General features: G+C 36.2%; 1 protein-coding gene and 1 long non-coding RNA gene across 3 annotated transcripts in view; one reads left to right on the top strand and one right to left on the bottom strand.

The window, feature by feature from the left end:
* The window catches only part of PBX3 (PBX homeobox 3), a 214,408-nt gene that overhangs the window by 78,402 nt on the left and 118,858 nt on the right, over positions 1 to 17,148 (bottom strand). The window lies entirely within an intron of this gene.
* Positions 712 to 6,486, top strand: LOC309845993. The gene is made up of 3 exons (XR_014301665.1): positions 712 to 889; positions 1,505 to 1,713; positions 6,159 to 6,486. It is a non-coding gene; the product is annotated as an uncharacterized lncRNA (long non-coding RNA).

The raw sequence follows: 17,148 nt of genomic DNA, 5'->3' as shown, positions 1-17,148 counted from the left end.
AGCATGGAGCTATTTTTGCAAATCTAAAAAAGGGCAAGGCTTTTCAAATTCTCCTTTTATATTAATCTTTTCAAATTTCAGTGTTCTACTCTCCCACTGCCAAGGATATGTGGCTAGTCATTCCTTGCAAGCATACAATTCTAAGTCACACAATTAGATGGATAAACTACACTGCAGAAATACTGCACAATAATCTTAACTGATACTCCTTAAAAGTGCTAAAAGAAAGAAAAAGCACATTCATCCTCAATACTATCCCCAATACTTTTTGACTAAAGTTAACTCCCTGGGAAAAGGGGTAGGGTGGGGATATAGTGGTTTAAAAAAAAAAAAAAAGAGGGGGTTTCTATGGCTTCCATATTTAAATCCTGGAAAGAGCAATAATCTTCATTTCCTGGAATGTTTTCCATACAGCAATAATGAGGTAATAATCTCCCATCACCTAGGACATAGTAGGTACTCAACAAATGTTTGTTCAATTAAATTCCCTGTGAAATTCCCTATGGAATTCAGTCTCCCATTGAAAAAAAAGAGCCATTAAGTTAGGATGCTTCAGAGCCAATTACAGTGGGAAACCTTCAGGAAGATGTTTCATATTTACGGTGAGGAGTTACAGAGTTGTTTTTGTTTTGGTTTGGTTTGGTTTTTTCCTTAGCCACCATTATCCCAGGATGTCCTTGTTTGGCAGCTGGTTTGGAATTTCTTCCAGTCAGTGGAAGATGTTCACAGGGTGATGATGCCGTCCTCCTGTGACATACCCGGGTCGGCAGCAACCCAGGTATCCGAAATCGGGGAAACCCAGCCTCTCTGGTCGCCAGGCCTTCAGTCAAGTTTCGGGTTTGGATCTGAAGGGCTAACTCTCCGGCTCGGGAGCAGGTCTGAATCGCAGGTGAGGGCGACCCCAGGGCGCAAGGCCGGCTGCGGGCGTCCGGGCAGGAAGCGCAGGCCTTCTCGGCCGCAGCCCGCCGGGCCCGCCACCCCCGCGGGGCGCAGCCCTGGCTGCCGCGGGCGCAGGGGGCGGGGACGGCTGGGAGCGCCGCGCCGCTCCGGCCCGCCGCCCGCGGGGCAAGCCCATTGTTCTCCGCGGCGCCGAGCGGCGGCCCGCCAGCCCCGCGGCCCGCGGCAATCCCGGCTCCCCCTCCCGCGGCCGCGCGCGGGGAGGCCCCGGGGCCCGTCGGCTCCCGCCGTCGCGCGCCCCCGCCCCTCGGGCTGACAGCGAATTCTCACCGCCCTGACTGCATAATTAATGTAAATGGAGCAGCCTCCGTGTCAGCGCGGGCTCTTTGGGTTTACTTTTGTGCGACACTTACACAGGAATATTAACTAGAGAAAGCAGCATCACAACAGGGGTGGAAAATCAGCCTGTCAGGGACTCATTCCAAATGCCACGGAAAGCTGAGCGGCTTCAGATTTTTTCATCAAGGTGATTGAGAACAAAAACTACTAAGGAAAGAAAATTCGGGCTTAAACTGAGCTCCCACACATCCATTATTTATCTTTCTAGAATCTTTAGAAACGAGATTCCTAACACATCTTTATGCAAAACTCGGAACTTGAGGGAAAGAGTGAGGCTGCTGCGTGCGTGCACAGCCCAGAGAGCCTGGGCTCAGCCGGTGCGTGTGCAACGCTCACGACTCCACGCGCGTGCAGAAGCCCTTCAACAGCCCACAGCCAGGGAGGCAGAGGCCAGGAGCAAGAGACGCTTCTCCACCGGTCAGTGAGTTACTCCCGAGAAGCCACGGGTAATCGTGGGCGACCCCACACTTAACTGAAATGAAGGCCGACGTCCCCGGGGATGCCCAACTCTTCAATAAGGCGCCCAATTTATATTACTGCTATTCAGCCTCCAATCAAACTATGTTAAGGACATTTTATTGTAGTTTGTGGTCACTGACTGTTTTTCTTTTCATAAGCTGATGTGGGAGAAAAATACTTACAAGTCAAAATAAAGAGTAAACTTGCAAAAGCACATTTTACACCAGAAAATATTTATCTTTGAAATAATTTTTACTTAATACTGATAATTATCCAGAATACTCCATGTTGGATGCCTCCTCTTTTTCAAAGAAGCAGAAAATGTGACTTCCCAAGCCTTCTGGTGTCTGACCTAAATTAGTGCAAAATCTTGCTACATCTTTTCAGTATACTGGCCTACTACAAACATTATTTTAAAAAATTAAGAACTTACATCTCAAATGTACACATTTAGTTACTTAAATTCAGTTAGAACCAACAAAGCCAGGCATTACAAATTTGGGAGCAAATGATCAGTTGCTCTAAGTGTTTTTATAAGGGTTTAGTAATCAAACCCCAAACTTCCCTAATATTTAGTTTTTATACTATTTAGGAGACGGTGAAATACATTAGAACACAGACACCCCCCACCCCCAAAATCCTTCAACAAGAAAGACAGACTCTTACACATTTCAGCTCACAGGTGTGTTAGGTGTTGATAAGGTACAACAAGAACAACGAAATCAGAATTATAAATCTTAAACCTCCCAGTGCTTGTTTTTGTAAGGCTTGTGTGCCATCTCTCCTCCCACACAACACAGTGACTTAATCCTGAATGTACTCAAGGAATTCCTCCACACAAAGGGGTCAGTTGTAGGCCACAGAATCACCTTATACACATTTGGCTGTTAAATGATTGAGAGCTAAGTCCACACGCATGTCTTTACTGGCTTAATTAAGGATATGTACAATAACTGAAAATAATACCTTTATCCATGCAATACACTACAAACAGAAGACATCAAAATGGACATGCCGATCAAAAGTTTTACTTTAGACAGGAAGCAGACCATTGGACCACTCTTACAAATTAAGAGTATTATATTCAAGTCATTTTTAATCTCCTAAAAATGAATAACCCTTCTCTGCACATTAAGTCATTTTTCTCCACAGAAGTAACATTTCTTTTATGTCTAAATGCATAGATTCCTTCATTATGCTTCAGCTCTTATTCTAGAGGTGGTAGATAGAGGTCTGTTGCTCTCAATTCTAAGTCAATGTTCTCACCAAGTTTGGATTCTTCTCTCTTTATATGCCATATTTAAGTAAAAGCTCCTGCATTTAAAAAATGAGAATTCACAAACTTTGATGCACAGTAATCTTATCTCCCAAATCTCATTTTTATTGCACGAAAATTCTTCTTGGCATTCTGTAGTTAAGAACTTCTATATTAAAATATGCTGTTTTATGACCAGTCACTATGCATCGTAAACAGAAGATAAATTCACCCTTATTTTCTAAAAATAACTAAATTCACTTTCTAATTCTGGAACTTTTTACTTTTAAGAACTTAAAATATGTATTAGAATATCAATCTTGGTGTTTTTAAAAGGACACCAAATTCAGGATTAGTACAAGGAAGTATAAACACAAAAGTCCCTTGAGATACTGGTGTGAAACCTGCAGCTCATTGATTTTGTTCTTGATAATATGCTATTAAGTTGGCGAACATGCTGACCTTGTGTGCAAAGGCAGAATTGTGCATATGCAACAGAAAGTTAAAAAAACAGCTTCAAAATGACTGTTTAAAACTGTTGGCTACAAAACCTTAAAATACAGACATTCCATAGTTTATTTAAAATTGGCAACCACAATTTAACAAGCTATTCTAACAAATGATTAGCATAGCGTGTGCTTTTCTTTAGCCATCAATTATGACACAGGGTAATGCAGGGCACAACTTAAGTGTCAAATTACAATATGCTACACAAAACCACTTTGCAACACAGCTTTCTGTTTGCTTAGCAATTACTACAGAGCACACTGCTTTTCATGAAAGGAATTGGTCAGAACTGTTTATAAGAATTACCACAAATGTTTATATACTTATATTAAAAAGAATTAGTTGACAATTTCATAAAATTTCTCCTTAACCTTTAATAAAATGTCTGGGTTATCTTGTGATGCTTTAAAACTCTGCATTCAACAAAAATGGTCTTTTTCTTTTCAAAATAAGATTCATCTGTGGTATGTGACAAAAGTAAAACAATACTTTTTAAGACCTAAGTATGAAAAGTCTTTTCACTAATTTGTTCACTAAGAAAACTTAAAACTTTATTATTTGAATGGCTAGCATAGTAAAAATCTAAATTAGTGAAATATGTAATCATTCTGAAGACAGAGCAACAGATTGTTTTATAATTCTCAGTAAGATAAACACGGATTTAAATGCAAAATAAATTAGTAGAATTTCAGAAATGTGATTCAGGTTGTAATTTTCACATGGCAATCACTGTTTCAAATACTGGATCTATCTGTAGTGAAAATGAATAAAGGTTATCTGTCTTAATTGTGGGACCATCCATTAATTCATAAAACTCTTATGTGAATAAATACTTAATGAGAAAAGGGAAAAAATACACAAAACAGTTTTTATGCTGTTTTTTCCATTCTGCTGCTGTCCTTTCTCCTGCATTTGCCTAAAGGCTCTCAGTAAATTACACTCCCAGTAAATGACTGTAATTTACCCGTTGAATTCCCTTGTTCAGGAAAAGCACAAAAACACATTCCAGCATTTCCACAGCTCAAATTTACCATTCGGGATGTCAAGAACAATCCATGGGCAGTAATTTGAAACTGTTTGAACCTTCAAATGAGGGAAATTAGAAATGTTTTGAGAGCTAAGATTTTCAGTGAGGAGATAAAAACCTGATAAAAATCTCTAACTGTTCTGGTTCCTTTCTTCCCCCTCCCATATCAGAGGCAAAGGCCTACACAAACTATTCCACAGTGGGTTTTGAGACGGTGTTATAGAACATAGTATTAATAATAGAAGTCAAATTTATATTTACCAGGATAATTTTTAATAATACACACTACATTAATGTCACCCTTAATGTTAAAAATACAGATCCTGCTATGCACTTTTCTATCACAGCTATCTCCCTGTGCACTCTCCACCTGACTATCACTCAAAATAACTTCGTCTAGTACAACTTACAAGAGCAAAGTTATAAAGACTCAGGGCCCCAAGGATACCCAGCAGTTACTGTTAAAATTATTTGTATAAATAAGAACAAAGACTTTCTATTTGTTTAGTTATGTTTCAATACAAAGAAATCCCATGCACAAAGAAACATAAACATTTACATGGACCAAACTTGAATTGTATCACTTAATATTTTAATATAAAAAACAGGCCAACATATAGAATAAACCAACTTAATTTCCAGTGGAAACACTTACTGCTATAAGACACACACACACACACCCTAGAGTTAAGAACATTCAATAACCAAAACAGCCTATTTCACTCTGTCTAAAGGCAGGTTTTCATATGGCAAAATGGTTATAAATCCTCATTATCCTAAATAAAATTACAGCACTTTAAACATTTCCAGGGAGAACATTCTCTCTTCTAAACAACTACCTTAGCGAGTAATAGGAAGCAATATGGTTGCACTTGTGTCACAGTTGGAAGCCTTTTTAAACTGTCGCCCTGCTAGCAAACCGATTCTACATATTAAAATGAATGTGTTGCTTATTTCAAGGGGAAAAATCATTTATAAAATCAAGACCATTATTAGGATATTGTGACTCACTTCCTCTTTAAAGTGAAGCAGAAGTACAGAAGGCAATAATCTAGAAATGTTCACATAACTTCACTCTCCATCAGTGGTCTTAGAGGAAAAGGTATTCTTGAAAGATGAGGCTTTGTATATTTAACATTTAATAACCAAAACAGCCTACTTCACCAAGTATTTCTGATCACAAATCAGATTGGGAAAAAACAAACAAACAAACAAAAAACCGCTAAATTTCCTTTTTAGTGTGAAAGGTGAGCCTTTATAAATGTCTCCAATTAAATTAGATAGACTGTTAAAAAAAATACTATGTATGTATTTTTATCTACTTTAGACTATCTGGCAAGGGCAACCCTTTCCCAATAGTTTTGTTGGTACTGAGGAGTACTCTAGCTATTATAATAGCTATAATGACTATAACAGATTAATAGTTTGGATAAGTTTAATACCAGACCGGACCTAATATGAGGGCCCAACTTCCAGTTGTGCCCTGAAGTTCAAAGAGAAAAATAATGATAAACATTACTACTCACTGGGCACCTAAAGATGCTATTATCATGTCTCAGTTTGCATTCAATAGTGAAAAATATATTGGAACTTTTCTATATGCTTTTTATCTAGGTATACAATGGCCCTGTGATTTTGAATTCCACAAAGATGATGAAGATCTGTGTTCCCAAATGGGGAACTGTGAACATCTCTCACCAGTGATTTGTAGGCCAGTGCTGCTCTCTATCGAATGACTGCTTTGTTTATTTCTAAAACACACCTTGTAGATTCGTAAGCATTAAGTTTGCTAGCATTTAATGTGAATGATTTCATTTTTATAATTTCAGGTATTTTTACATTTGGAGTATGTGTTCAGTTCAATATAATACTTCCAACATACTGTGTACCACCGTGCGTAACTGGGAAAAGCAACTAGTAATAAAGTAATTAACTTCTCAACCAAGATACGGTATGTTCTGCTGTTGTTCTTGATTGAAATTTTCTCAGTTAATTTCTAGACAATTACATTATCTATTTCATAATTGCAAACCTGGATGAATTGTTTCTAAAAGTTGCATCATGTTTCATGCCAACAGAACCTATGAATACATAAAAGCTCCTAGTTCTAATGTCACTGTTATCAAGCCAAAAACAATTACAGTCATTTGAGTTATAGCAACCAATAAACTTAGATAATCACCATATGCAACACAACATTTTGGCACTTGAACTTAAAACTCTTGTAGACAACTATAGATCGCTTCTAATGCAGAGCACTCTTGTCCTACCCAAGGCTGCCAATAGAAATGCCAAAGCTGCTGAATACTGCGCATCCTAGTAATGCTGTCAGTAAATGGCACATTCACACAGCCCCCAATCCTCTCTTCCCAGGCATGGTCTTCTCCAGCTGCAGCTTAATTTCCTGTGACTTGCCTAATTACTGTAATTAAGGATTAATTGCCATTAATTATTCACACATAAGCTCATCGCAAATCATGGGGTAAATGTCTTATGAAAGCTGCCATACAAGCCATGTATAAACACACTGGGATGCTTCAGGCAGGCGAATCTATCACTCAGCCCTCAAGCAAATCTCTGTGCTTCTCTTACAAAAACAGCTATAACTCTCAGAAACTCGACAGTCCTTTCAGGTAAGCATTAGGTTACAAAGCATGTTTTCCTGTGGAAGCCACAACGGTTTTATTAGTACTATAAATGCTGTTTTATCTTTCCAACTGCTATTTTTATGTTTCCATTTTTATTCTACAGTGCTCAGTTTAGGACAACCACTTGCTTCAAGGAGGAATGTTTGCAGTTGTTACTTTCCCCCATCACAGTTTGAAATAGTTCCATGTGGTTTACAACATATGACCATGCAACTGGGATCAGCATGATTTAAAAAAAAAAAAAAAAAAAAGTCAATGTATTGGTTACACAAGTAGGGTGGAAAACATCTGATTTCCAAAGTCATAATTTCTCTCATTGGTGTAAAAAAGCGATATAGAACACATATTTGTTACTGCCAGGGTGTTCCTTATAAGGCAGGTTACTAGCTCAGCCACAAAAGTACCACTGAGAGTAATGACTAAAAATGGCAAGCAAACAAAATAGCCTCATATGGATTACGTTTGTATTAGTTGGGTTCCCTGTTTTGATGACAGCATCTGGTATTTTCACAATTACAAAATACAGACATCATTTCTTTGCAAAGCTAGAAAAGAAACTGCTTCCTCAAAGTATTTCTAATAAGCCCTGAGTCAATGAGAGAACTTCCAAATCTCAGTCTGGGAATTACACTGCTAATGCTTTTTTCCAGTTATCTAGGGTTTACCATGTTCGAATGGTTTAAAAACAGAAGAATTCATTTTAACAACAGAATAAACTAATGTATATGCTAAAAGACTTAAACTACATCAACACTATGTATTACCACTGCCCTAGGAAATTTAAGTCTAAGTAGGCAAGATGTTCTAATTGTTGTGTTAGTTCCTTCTGCAGCAAATTAATGCATGAAACATTTTCATTTCAGTACATGTTTGTGTGTCTGAGTTAAACATTTATGTTAATAGACCTTCTGGCAGATTTCTAATGTTTCAAATACTCCTCAAGAACAGTGACTTTTCAAATAAGAGTTTTTTTCCCCCATTTTCTGCAGTACTTGAAATAGGGGTAAATGACAACTGAAACTTCACAGTCTTAAAGTCTAAGTTTAAAATCAACTATTTCAATACAGACCATCTCTACATTCAAGCAAAATACCAACAGAGCTTACAGAGCCACTCGCTGTCCAAAATGAAAAAAAAAAAAAAGATAAAATAAATATATATACCCCTCTACAGTCTAATATCTATCTAATAGATGACATACATTCAAATTACCATTCTAATTCTTTAATGAAAAAAAAACCCTATCTTTGATTCAAACAGATTTAAAGGGTATATATTATTTCTATACTGAAATTATATAGTGTTTCCAGTACCCTCCAGAGCCTTCTTTACAAATACCCAGCCACCCACTTGAAGAGTAGACCAATGTTAGAAACCAGATACCTGAAACCACAAAACTAGAGATGCAGCCCAGTTCCTGTATATGTAACTTCTATTACTCTCTAAAGTAATGAGGGATGCACAAAGCCTGATAACACTCCTCAGTTAAGACACAGGTCTTTTTTTGTAACATTAGATTTCTAAAACTGAAATAATGTTTACAAAGTCCTAAATTTTTTCACTGTTGAATTATATGTGTAATCTAAAACTGCAGTCTGGAACTTAATATTTAACAGTGATCATGGATACTCCCAAATCCACCCACTTGGACCACCCTTCTCCCCAAAAAATTTAGAGGGGAGAGTAAGGCTCCTAAGGATTGATAATTCAGGACTCTTACATTCCTACTCAAGTAAGAATGTTATACATTTATGTAATAATTTCAAAACTTAGAACCTCACACTACAGGGAAATACACAAAAATTGATTTTGGAAGAAATGTATAATTTATTGTCATTGATAATGATATAAAATCAAATTAAAATGGTGTTCCGGTTTTATTATTATTGTTTTACATTTACTTTTAATTCAGTACTTGAACTTAGCTGTCATTTTACTAAATTATTTCTACATCCCTACCCTAGAGTCAGCAGTCAGTGACACAGAGAACTGTTGAAATCTACCGTCCCAACACAGAGCTTTACCATCAATGTCATCTAATTGATACTTCCCTATTTTTGTCACCTTGCCTTGATGCCAGCTGCCAAGCTCTGCCATGTCACTTTCCATTTATGGACTCCCAAGTCCCTTGATCTGGCTAATTAGGGTTTATGTGTTAATTGGAGTAAATACAAAGATGGGAGTCACAGGCACAAATTTCAAAGCACAGCCATAAATTGAAGAGCTGATAAGCAGGGAGAAGATGCCTTCATGGAACAAGTGTCAAGTTTATTTTATCACTGAAAAGACCCAGAATTTCCTGACAAAGTGACACCTTTAAATTTCTGAAAAGACTTAATGAGAAGAGTGGTAACTAACATATTAAGAATATTGCTCTGTAGCAGAAAAACACACAATACATTTAAATTCCGTTCAAGAAGGCACACTTTAGTTTAAAAAAAAAAAATTCCTGGAGCTGTTTCTATTCAGTCAGATAGTTTTTTATTTCTATCTCATTTCACAAGAAAAAACATACCTTGCTTTTAATTTCTAATAAGAAAAACCTAAAAGAAAATCCAGTATTTGAAAACCCTGAGATGTGATTTAAGTGAGGCAAATGACATTTTCATTAACATTTTGGAGATATTAATACTTTTTCCTACTAAAAGATAACTGATTTAGAAATAATTACCAAAAATTACAGCAAAGAGTTTCTGAATACTATACAGACAGATTTAGGATACTACATTTCAGATGCTTATCTCAAATGTCAATTAAGACTGAAATAACTTTAGAAGGAGTCTGCATGATTTCTGTAATGATCAGAGTGTGTTTTCAACACCCTCCAGAACCTTCTTTAGGAAAACATTAGTGTCAGTTGGAGAACACTGCCTTTCTAGCATCTGGTGGGGAGGAGCAAAGTCAGAAAATTGATATGGAAATAGCTTGAAAGACCTGGTAAAGTCTTTCTTTTCTATTTTGCTTTTATAAGAAAAGTTTCATACCTGATCTGTCACATTTCATCGGCAAGAATGTAATAGGAGGGCTGCTTCATCTATTACAAGTGTTAGAGCTGTTACAATAACCTTTGATTAGTTCTTAATAATAATAAAGGCAACAAGAGCAATTGCTGTCCTTGCTGCAGCTGCTACTTCTTACATTTATCCAGCACTTTATAGCTAACAAAGAGCTTTTAAATGGATTATCTGAAGTTATGAAAACTAACGGAAGTTTGGTAACATATCTAAAATATACCTCCAAGGATTTTTCAGAGAGTATTCAAATCATTTTCAGGTTGATCATCATTTAGCTATATCAAAACAACACTATCTTCCAAAAGCATCAATGTAACAATAAAAGTACTGAAAAATACAATTAATAAGAATAACTAGTACTCACATCTATGTGGTGTTTCTCAAAGGATTTAAGTAATAGCTTAATATTTATGAGACAGGTAGGTCAAAAATCCTTTTCAGTCTTTCCTTTCCTTTCTTCATAGCCTTTTAATTAGCATAATATGGTATTCATTCTTATAATAATTTATGATAATTTAGGTTCTACATTTTGAAGAGGGTCCTTAGGTTAACCTCATGTTTCTGTTTTAGGATTCTACCTTCCTTTAGTATTTTCAACTCATTTGCCACAGACTAAATAATCAAATCTTTGAGTAAACAGAGTTCAAAATAAAAGACTGACTTTAAGAACCATAATTTTAAAAGAGAACCTCAGATATTCATACATCTTCTGATAAAGAACAGTTTCCTTACAAAAGCAATATTCTCTGGAAAACTTTTTGATACCAGCACTTGAGATTTCTGAAATATGTGAAATATGTGAAAAAAATTCCATTTAACTTTTTTCCTGGAAAAAAAAGTCACTTGCTTCTAGTAATTTACATCAGTGAAAGAAATAATAGTTAAAATTCTTTTATAAGGAACAAGTGAAAACACCACATGAAAACATCTGAGGCCCACATCATACGTTATATCACCAGCAACTTTGTACAACTTTTTAAACAAAACTATCTTGTAACTTAGTGTGAGGTTTTAACTGAAAACAACGAAGCTAATTTCTACAAATTAACAGATGTCCATGAGAAACAGTAAGAAACAAAGAAATGCATATGTGAACATCATCAGCATCCAAATGAGTTTATTGTAGGACTCTTTAAAGCACATCTGATCTTGGCTCCAGCCTGTAGTCTACCTTTCAACTTGCAAATGACAGTGTCACCAAACACTGTCCTTCCATCAATCAAGCTGGGTCATGAATATACAAAAGGCAGCAGAGAAGCTGGCTACCTCCTGCAGTTCAACTTGGCCTAATTATCTAGGCCTTTCTTTTGGTTACAGTCTGAAGGGTATACACCCAGTCAGCTGCTGGGCAGCCGGAGGCCTAATCAAGAGAGGTTATGCATACTGACCCTTATATGGACATCCAATGCAAGTTAAATGTGAGCACCAAATGTCATCTTTCTTATTCATCATTATGAAATTTCCCTCCCCTTTCGAAATACCAATCTGCTGCCATTTTCAGACACTCCTCTTACCCCCCTCCAAGCTGTCATTTCACTGTGCTTGCTGCCAGTTGAGTGAATTAGCATTCTAACTGATGTGCTGCTCTTCTCAGACAAATCCTTGAGCTGCGTTAACTAATGACTTCTCTCCAGAAAAAGGAATTGATAGTCAGCCATTGATAAAAGAGAGTCCATTTCCACAAATCACAAACAATTTGCCATAATGGTGGCAAAATCAGTAGAGTCGGCATGGTTGCCCACTTTCCCTTGTGTTTCTCACTCATTCCAGTACCGAGAGACAACCATCACCAATGAATGGAATATAAAGCCGCTAACTAGTCAGCTACACTTGAGTATGATGATGAACTCTAAGTAAAACAGTTTATTAACCACAGCATTGGTGGCGTGGAAAGAAAGCAAATGACAAAGAGCCATTTTCATATCTAGTCAAATTACGGATGAGCCTGATAAGACAGCAAACTGCCCAAGTGCCCAGTGCCATTGCCAGCACATAGTAAGTGTTCAATGGTTGTTGTTCTTGATGATGATGTTAACAGGGCAATGAACAGAAGATCAAATGTAATATAGCTAAGGCCACCACTAGAACTGGGATGTGGAAATAGAAAGACAGGTCCAAATCTTACAAATGTTATGGAGCATGGTATGTGAAAGTAGAAGATGGGAATAAAAGATTCTACTTTTATATCAGGGGAGATATAAAAAATAAAATACATTCCTAAAGAGGTAACTGAGAAAAGGAGAGATTTTTACAGGCCCTACACACACACACACACACACACACACACACTATCTTGGAATTTTTAACAGTTAGTATATATATATATATGGCTTAATCTGTTTTATCACACTTATGAAATTCCTTGACATACACACACCAAAGAGATAATACCATCTGGTGTGGCAGGAGATACTACAATTGACTTACAATGTAAGTCAATGACTTACAATTGAGCAAGTTCTAGAAAAAGTTTGGAAAGCCGTATCTAGCTGAAACTGCAACCCCAAAAACATTTGCCTAAAGCAGATGGGGTGGGGTGAGAGAGAAGTCTTACTTTACAAAAAGAGAAGAATCTTTCAGGGTCAAGTATGGAAGTTCAATTATTACAGCACCATGAGCATCTAGTTTATGAAGTCAATCTGTTCTCATTCAAAACATGTTTATTAAAATCTTCTATATATTAGTCACTTAGGACCTGTATACAAGTCTCTGGGGAGCAGGGAAATATGTATGACACATGTCTTCAAGCTGTTTATAATCTCACTAGAAAGACAAATACGCACATTAGGAATAAAATAACATCAAGTTTAAATATAATGTAGTTGCAATAGATACTAGGAAACAATAACAATATATTCTTTACATTCTTAAATAAGTGTATTATTAAATAATAAAATAATAAGCACATAAATAAAAGCCAAGTGAGTGATGCAAAAATAAGTTTTCTGATTCAGATAAGGTATGTATCCTAAAGGAGCTACATAGCATATGGAGTAAGTGAAGCTATGAAATGTAACCTGCCTTGAAAGTACAGTATGGAAATTAGTACAAGAATATTTGTATTCGAAAAAAAAAATTATACCATGAGGCAGAAATTAATCAAGTGTCCTTGAAGAAGAAAATAGACCAGTCTGATGAGGACAGAAAGTTCTTCTAGGAGAGTGGTAGAAGCTAAGCCTTGCCTTTTCTGAGTCTCTAAACCAAGTTAAGGGTCTTCTAAATAAGCTTTTCTTTAAAAATCCTTTACTTTTCTTTTAAAATAAATAAACAAACAAACCAAAACTTGTTCTAAGCCCACCTTCCCAGCTCTTTTGAACTTACTCTTATTGGGCTTAGTGCTTGACCTTATTCATCTTTCTATTACCAGCATCTAACATAGTCCATTGGCAAAGAGTTAGTGCTCAATAAATGGTGGTTGAATGAATGAAAGAATGAAGGTCCAATTTATTAACAGTCAAGAATTCCAGGCTAAAAAGTTTGAGCATTATCTAAAGGGCAATAGGGAATAACTAAAGGTTTGATTAGCATGACATATGCAGTATCATAGGAAGGTCTATTACAAAAGCAACTTTGCAGCATAATGTCAAGAAGATTAAACCAAGAATTAGTATCAAGAGCTCTGCTTGGGAGGTTACAGGAATAATCTAGGCAAAAGATGATGAAGATCCTGAGAACAGAAAGAAAGGGATGGACGTAAGAAATGTTTTTAAGAAAGGCCAACAGGATCTATCTTCAACCTGAGATATAATATGTGCATATTAAATTCAGAGTTGGAACGCCATTAAATCCAATCCCTCTGGTAAAGACTTGGTTTCACATTTCTACCAAGTGGCTCTACCCAGTTCCAGCTTGTTTAAGAGTTCTCCCAAAACATCTCTCCAGTTTTGATGTCAGTGGTATTAGTTAGTCCTTATTCTGGTTCAGATAAATCTGTTTCTTACAGCTAAGTTCTTATAGCTAAGTTTAATTCTGCTCTTTGTAAACATAAAAAGGCTCCTTTTCTCCTACATAATAATCTTTCCAGTAGTTGGTGTCTATGAACTGATCCCATGCCCACCAAAGTCTTCTTTGATAGAAACGAAACATATAAATATAGAAATGGTTAAGAAAGCAATAATACAGTCACTCAATAAAATATTATGAAGTCAATAAAATTATTTTTTAAATGCTAACAGGAGAAGTGTTCACAATGTAGTACTCATAAGAAAACCGCACAATACTGTAAAAATAAATGATCTCAATTATAAAACAAAAATAGGCATTGAAAAATGAAAAGGTTGGGGAAAATGCAAATTGGTTAGTTACTCTTCTGAAGGAAAATTTAGCACTTTTATAAATGTATAGACACTAGAACCTAGGAGTTCCATGTACCCAGAGAGAAACTAACGTATGGGCGAGAGAGATACATATGTGTCTTAGTTATAGCCAGAAGCAAAAGTCTCCTCTCACTTGCCTTTTAAAATCAGCATTCATCTATATTATGTCACAACTGGCATTGCATATAACTGAATAAATGTAAAACAACTTACATATTCATTAAGCAACTGATGGACTTTAGGGGAGTTATTTTCCCCTCTTCTATTAAAAACAAAGCTGCTACAGACATTCAAATACAGTTGACCTTTGAACAACACAGGTTTGAGCTGTGGGGGTCCAATTACACATGGTTTTAGATTTATTCATTTGAGAGAGAGAGAGAGAGAGAGAAGGCGTACATGTGGCCATGCACATGTGGAGGGGGTGGGGAGGTAATGGAGGGAAGGTCAGGGGGAAAGAGAGAGAATCTTAAGCAGGCTGCACACTCCGCTCAGAGGCCTACACGGTGCTCAATCTCACGACCCTGAGATCACAACCTGAGCCAAAACCAAGAGTTGGACCCTTAACCAACTGTGCCACCCAGGTGCTCCACACATGGGTTTTTTACAGTACAGTAGTATACATGTATTTTTTGTTCTTTATGATTTTTTTTTAATTTTTATTTTTTATAAACATATATTTTTACCCCTATGATTTTTTTAACATTTTGTTTTCTATAGCTTACTTTATTGTAAGAATACGGTATATAATGCATGTAACATACAAAATATGTGTTCATTGATTTTTCATGTTATCAGTAAGGACTCCAGTCAATATCAGGGTATTAGTAGTCAAATTTTGGAGGAGCCAAAGGCATATATGGATTTATCGGTTGGTGACTATAACCTTCATGTTGTTCAAGGGTCAACTGTACCTGTCTCTAGATACACGTGTAGGCTTTTCTCTAGGACATGTACCTAAGAATGGAGCTCCTAGTTTATAGTGTATGCCAATTTTCAACTTTACTAGATATTGCCAAGTTATTTTCCAATGTTGTACCAATTTATATTCTCACTAACAACATGAGAGTTCCTGTTGCTCCACATTCTTGCCAACATTCAGAATTTTAAGTTAATTGACATTCATTTTATGCATACTTTCTTGGTGAGTGTTCTATGTGTATGTGAACACAAATTTTGCTGTTATTGGGTAGATGAAAATGTCAATTAAGTCAAGTTGGTTAACAGTATTTTCAAGTCCTGTATTCTTACTGGTGTTTGTAATGATAATCCAATCTTGCATAAATGACATGAGCTGAATCTGGTCCTGATATAGTAAATATCTGTGCCTTGCTGCACAGTTTTGTTATATTTTGTTTAGAATTTTTCAGTTTCATTTATGAATGAGACTACCCTGTCATTTTCCTTTCTTGTAACTGGTACCAACCTGTTTCAATATCATAATTATATTTGTATTATATAATTAGTTAAGAAGTATATTTCTGCTTGCAACTTAGTTGTTAATTTGTGTGAGACTGAAATTATCCATCCTGAATGTTTAGAATTCACTTACAAAGCCCTCTGGTTCTAATATTTTCTTTGTGACAAAATTTAAACAATTGGTTTAATTTATTTAATGATTTATGAGATCATGTATAATTTCTACATTTTGAGTAAGGTTTGGAAATTTGTATATTTCTACTAATATTTCATTTCATCTAAGTTGTTAAATGTATTGACAAAATGTCTTCTTTTCTTTTTAATCTCTGCCACATATGTTTTATCCTTTTTCAAATCCAGTATTATTTGTGCTTCATCTCTTTTTTCCTTCTTTTATTTTTAAAAAAGATTTTGTTTATTTATTTGAGAGAGAGAGAGAGAGAGGGAGAGAGTGAGCACAAGCAGGGGGAGTGGCAGGCAGAGAGAGAAGGAGAGGCAGGCTCCCCGCAGAGCAGGTAGCCCCACGCAGGGTTCTATTCCAGGACCCAGGATCATGATCTAAACGGAAGGCCGATGCTTAACCAACTGAGCCAGCCAGGCCCTCCATCTTTCGCTTCTCTTAAATTTGTTTTGACTACTCTTTATCAAAATTTTGTCAATTTTATTAACTTCCAAAGAACAAACCATATCTTTTTATTTTCCTTTTTCATTAACTGCTCTTCAAATTTTTATTATTTATTTTTTTCTATTTTCTCTGGATTTATCCAGCTATGTTTTTAAGTTTTTCTTATGTTTTTAAGGTTTTTTAAAAAATATTTTATTTATTTATTTGAAAGACAGAGATCTCAAGTAGGCAGAGAGGCAGGCAGAGAGAGAGAGAGAGGAGGAAGCAGGCTCCCTGCAGAGCAGAGAGCCCAATGTGGGACTCAATCCCAGGACCCTGGGACCATGACCTGAGCCGAAGGCAGAGGCTTTAACCCACTGAGCTACCCAGGCGCCCCATGTTTTTAAGTTTTTAAGTTTGATTTTAGTTAATAAACACTACACCTCTTTTAGATTATAATGTAAGCATTTCAAGCTAAAAAGTTGAATGTAAAGCTTTAGTTATATCCCATAAGTTTTGTTACAGGTAGTAGTATTTTTATCAGTTCAAATTAGTTTAAAATATTTTAAAATTCCCTTACAATATCTTCCCTGATGAGAGAAT

Source organism: Mustela nivalis (assembly GCF_964662115.1).
Source record: "Mustela nivalis genome assembly, chromosome: 13".
Taxonomy (NCBI): Eukaryota; Metazoa; Chordata; class Mammalia; order Carnivora; family Mustelidae; genus Mustela; species Mustela nivalis.
Note: the sequence above shows the minus strand (reverse complement) of the source record. Positions and strands in the feature narration are given on the sequence as shown.